Consider the following 5400-nt stretch of genomic DNA (forward strand, 5'->3'; position numbering starts at 1 on the left):
ACATCTCTCTTTTCTTTTTCTTCCTCCTTGCAACAAAATGATTTCAGGAAGTTTCTCAGTAAACCACTCTACTTTACAGACTGACATTCAAGTTCCTCTGTATGCTATATATAATTGTAAAATTGTTTATTGTTTATTAAATAATTTACCTTTTTAAAACATAATGCTATCTTGAGATTTTAAGATTGCAGTAATGATGTTCCAACAAATTCTATATATTCATATAGCATCAAATCATCATCATTCACCTCATGGCCCTTATAACTGTGATGTAAAGTTCGCACAATATTAGAGTGAAAACATAACTTGTATATGACATTTAGCTTATCTTTACATTACTTCAACATCATACCACCGATACAACATCATTTTATTGCTATTTAAATGATTTCTTATGTACTCATTAAACAAAAAAGTGTTTGCTGCCTCTCTGCAAACACTTCTGCATATTTAAGCTTCTTATGTATCCATTTATATTTTTGCACCATCTCAGCTGCTCTTAGTATTGCTATGTAACTCATTTTAACATTGTTATAGCAATGCACTGCTCTGCACTTGTATTTGTGAAAATTATTTTTAACCATTTAAAATAAGACCAGTGTAGCAGTTTGTTGTATGTGTGAGTCTACATAGCTGGACCCAGAGGATTGTGATAACCAACATTATATATGTCATAAAAAATTCTCTTCTGTCTTTTTCACATTAATATTGGCTTACTGACTTTCTTCTGAATTTGATGCCTGCCTTCACAAAATTTTAAGATTTAAGCTGAGACAGACTGTTTTGACCTTAAACACTGAGTCATATTTATTAGAAATGAATGATACTTCCCAGATATCAAATTTCAACAACTTAATTGATTTGTTAAAAGCAGCTAGTTATTATTTTTCAAAATGTTCATAAATACCACACAATACCACACATTCATTCATCGATCAATCCATTCTCTTACCCAGGGGGCCCAAGACCCCTTATCAGGGTCTTGGGCCGGGAGCAATAAAACATTTAGTGTTGAGCTCTATTGTTCTTGTTATGGCCATAGCAGGGCATCCTCCTGAGATTGCCCTTGTGTGGGTGTGTCCTGCCAGCACGCCTTAGGTGCCATTTTTTTTGTACAGGTAACTCCCATCAGCAGTTAGAACTACTTAAGGCCAGAGAAAGGTGAGCTCTAGTGCCAGAGAGCCTTGTTGGTTTGTAGCTAGTGAGCTGTGTGTGTGGTGATTGATTGCTCCTGCTCTGTGGAGAGGAGTGTGTGTTTTGTGACTAATCCTTTTGTACTTACTTTTCAGTTTACTGACCAACACCTGAGTTGTGTTTTTTTTTTTCTTAAAAGGTGACAGCAGCTTGTCTGTCTCTGTGTTTAGTTATTAAGTTAGTTTAAACTAAGTATATAATAGAAAAAAGCATCATCATCATCATCATCATCAATACTCTGTTACTGGTTACTGTTAATATCTAGTAACAGTTATTAAGAGACTGAAGGCTTTCTGGATCAGACCCGCAGTGCTGTACAAAAACTAACAGCTGGCAGATGTCTGAAGTGTGGATCAGTTCAAACACCAATTGATCTGTGTATCTGTGTCCATCAGCTACTTAAGTTTGGATACTTGCTGCAAAAAATGAGGACATTTCTGTTTAGTTGAGTATTTCTTGTTTGTAATAATCCTGAAGAACTCAATAGTTTAATTGATGTGTTACTCATCAGTACTATAAACTTGCATGCTGAAACTGCAAATATGGTGTGAATAAGTTGGTCTCAGAACAAAACGGCCACAGTACAAGAAAGGAAGAAGTTCTAACAGTGACCAGTAGAAAACCAATAGAAATTCATCACGTTTATTCCATCACAAGGTTTATTTTTCTTTTGAAGCAGACAAGTGCCTGAAGGTGTAGTTCTTGCATCTTCCAGAGAAAGACTTTTCCCCCACCTTAATAGGTCTTGTATTAGTAGGGATTGTGTTTTATTAACCCCGGTTCTTTGATCCTCATGATAGAACAGAGAAAACCCGACTCATAGTGGTCAAAACATTTATATTTCTTTTTATTCAATCATCCTCCAGAAGAGAGTGTCCTGCACAGCCCCAAAAGCCAGTTGCAGAAACTAACATTTGAAGCTCAAGATATGTCTCATATACGTGTTATTTTTGTACTTCAGACGTCACACACATCACACACAGTTTCATTACAAACAAACTCCTTCTACTCTGTTCCTCTTTTCTGTGTCTGATTTAGCACTAAAACTTCCTGTGCAGCTTGCAATAACTTCCCCTTTCTGAGGTCTGTTGCCAAGGCAACCTATCACCCTTTGACCTAGTTCTTCTGGTTTATAAAGGCCTAAGCATAAAGCAATATAATCAGCAAATAAGCACTAAGTATATATATTAAATACATGACAGTTTCCACACCAGATCCTGGGAATTTAACTCTCAAGCTCTTCCTCTCTTGGTCTTGAAGAATGTTATCTGGTTGGTCAACTCCTAATTACAGGGTAAGCTTTCCTCCTTAAACTTCCATAATATACAGGTCCAGCAAACTAACAGGTTCCTATCCTGTTGTATCAAAACAAATCCACAATAATCCTAATTAAACTGAATCCTTCTTCTGGTAAAATTGAATTATTATAAAAGCAAAACCATTCGGGCCATGTTAAATCCATTTTCCTTTAAAATATCCCTTTCTCTCACTGGAGTATGCTGCTGCAACCAGCTGCAACTGTGTCGTGCAACCGCTCACTTTCCTGCTTTCTCTTCCAAATTCCTCCTTTCTCTCCCTTTAACAGAGAAGGGCCAAAATCTACACCAGTCAACTACTCTCAACTCCAAATAGTTGGCAGCTGAACTAGACTGAATTCTCCTTCCCACATTTATGTGGCTTATATCTTACACAAACATAAATGGAAACAAGAGCATGCAATAACTGAACAGGAACCCAGTGTTTTATGGGATACTCTATATACATATACACATACATATACATAGCAGTAATCTGAATATTAAATTATATCATTTGTGAAAAACTGAATATTGACAAGGTGAAAAAGCTGTGGAGCTCAAGCAGTCTAAGATTTAAGCTGAGACAGACTGTTTTGACCGAGTGATATACAGTGGCTTGCAAAAGTATTCGGCCCCCTTGAACTTTCCCACATTTTGTCACATTACAGCCACAAACACGAATCAATTTTATTGGAATTCCACGTGAAAGACCAATACAAAGTGGTGTACACGTGAGAAGTGGAACAAAAATCATACATGATTCCAAACATTTTTTACAAATAAATAACTGAAAAGTGGGGTGTGCGTAATTATTCAGCCCCCTGAGTCAATACTTTGTAGAACCACCTTTTGCTGCAATTACAGCTGCCAGTCTTTTAGGGTATGTCTCTACCAGCTTTGCACATCTACAGACTGAAATCCTTGCCCATTCTTCTTTGTAAAACAGCTCCAGCTCAGTCAGGTTAGATGGACAGCGTTTGTGAACAGCAGTTTTCAGATCTTGCCACAGATTCTCGATTGGATTTAGATCTGGACTTTGACTGGGCCATTCTAACACATGGATATGTTTTGTTTTAAACCATTCCATTGTTGCCCTGGCTTTATGTTTAGGGTCGTTGTCCTGCTGGAAGGTGAACCTCCGCCCCAGTCTCAAGTCTTTTGCAGACTCCAAGAGGTTTTCTTCCAAGATTGCCCTGTATTTGGCTCCATCCATCTTCCCATCAACTCTGACCAGCTTCCCTGTCCCTGCTAAAGAGAAGCACCCCCAGAGCATGATGCTGCCACCACCATATTTGACAGTGGGGATGGTGTGTTCAGAGTGATGTGCAGTGTTAGTTTTCTGCCACACATAGCGTTTTGCATTTTGGCCAAAAAGTTCCATTTTGGTCTGATCTGACCAGAGCACCTTCTTCCACATGTTTGCTGTGTCCCCCACATGGCTTGTGGCAAACTGCAAACGGGACTTCTTATGGTTTTCTGTTAACAATGGCTTTCTTCTTGCCACTCTTCCATAAAGGCCAACTTTGTGCAGTGCACGACTAATAGTTGTCCTATGGACAGATTCCCCCACCTGAGCTGTAGATCTCTGCAGCTCGTCCAGAGTCACCATGGGCCTCTTGGCTGCATTTCTGATCAGCGCTCTCCTTGTTCAGCCTGTGAGTTTAGGTGGACGGCCTTGTCTTGGTAGGTTTACAGTTGTGCCATACTCCTTCCATTTCTGGATGATGGCTTGAACAGTGCTCCGTGGGATGTTCAAGGCTTGGGAAATCTTTTTGTAGCCTAAGCCTGCTTTAAATTTCTCAGTAACTTTATCCCTGACCTATCTGGTGTATTCTTTGGACTTCATGGTGTTGTTGTTCCCAATATTCTCTTAGACAACCTCTGAGGCAGTCACAGGGCAGTTGTGGAGCTGTTTTGCAAAGAAGAATGGGCAAGGATTTCAGTCTCTAGATGTGCAAAGCTGGTAGAGACATACCCTAAAAGACTGGCAGCTGTAATTGCAGCAAAAGGTGGTTCTACAAAGTATTGACTCAGGGGGCTGAATAATTACGCACACCCCACTTTGCAGTTATTTATTTGTAAAAAATGTTTGGAATCATGTATGATTTTCGTTCCACTTCTCATGTGTACACCACTTTGTATTGGTCTTTCACGTGGGATTCCAATAACATTGATTCATGTTTGTGGCTTTAATGTGGCAAAATGTGGAAAAGTTCAAGGGGGCCGAATACTTTTGCAAGCCACTGTATATTAGAAATGAATGATATTTCCTAAATATAAAATTTTATCAACTTAATGGATTTATTAAAAGCGGCTAGTTGTTATTTTTCAAAATGTTCATAAAGACAGAGCTTAAATTACACACATTCATTCATCCATTCTCTTACGCTAATCCCTATCAGGGTCCCAGGCGCCCTGTGGGAGGTGGCAATAAAACATATTTAGTGTTGAACTCTATTGTTCTCAAGAGGTTTTAAACCAAGTAAATAATAGAAAAAAATTTCATTTTTATTGATCAATACTCTGTCATTGTTATTGTATAATTAAGAAGTGTTTGGGGACTTTTGTCATTAGCATTAGAACTACTGAAGCTAGTTATATCAATAGCTTCAAATGGATTATTGGTATAGAACAAATGGTTTGGTCAACCTGATGATGGTGCTGGACAAAAACTGAAAAAAAATAAAATAAATGATCTTATGCAAAAGAGGAAAAACATGCAGTTACTTAACAAAATGACGTTTTTCTGGAAGAATACAAAACACAAAACATGGTGTAAAAGGGCATTTTGTGAAAGCACAAAAAGAAAATTCCAAAGGTCATTTGGCACACTTTGGCTGCACACTTTCAAATGTATTTAACCAGACAATGTCAGTGTTGGCCATCTGCCAACTGGAAACTTAAACCC

This window comes from Oreochromis niloticus, linkage group LG11 (assembly GCF_001858045.2).
Source record: "Oreochromis niloticus isolate F11D_XX linkage group LG11, O_niloticus_UMD_NMBU, whole genome shotgun sequence".
NCBI classification, from domain to species: Eukaryota; Metazoa; Chordata; class Actinopteri; order Cichliformes; family Cichlidae; genus Oreochromis; species Oreochromis niloticus.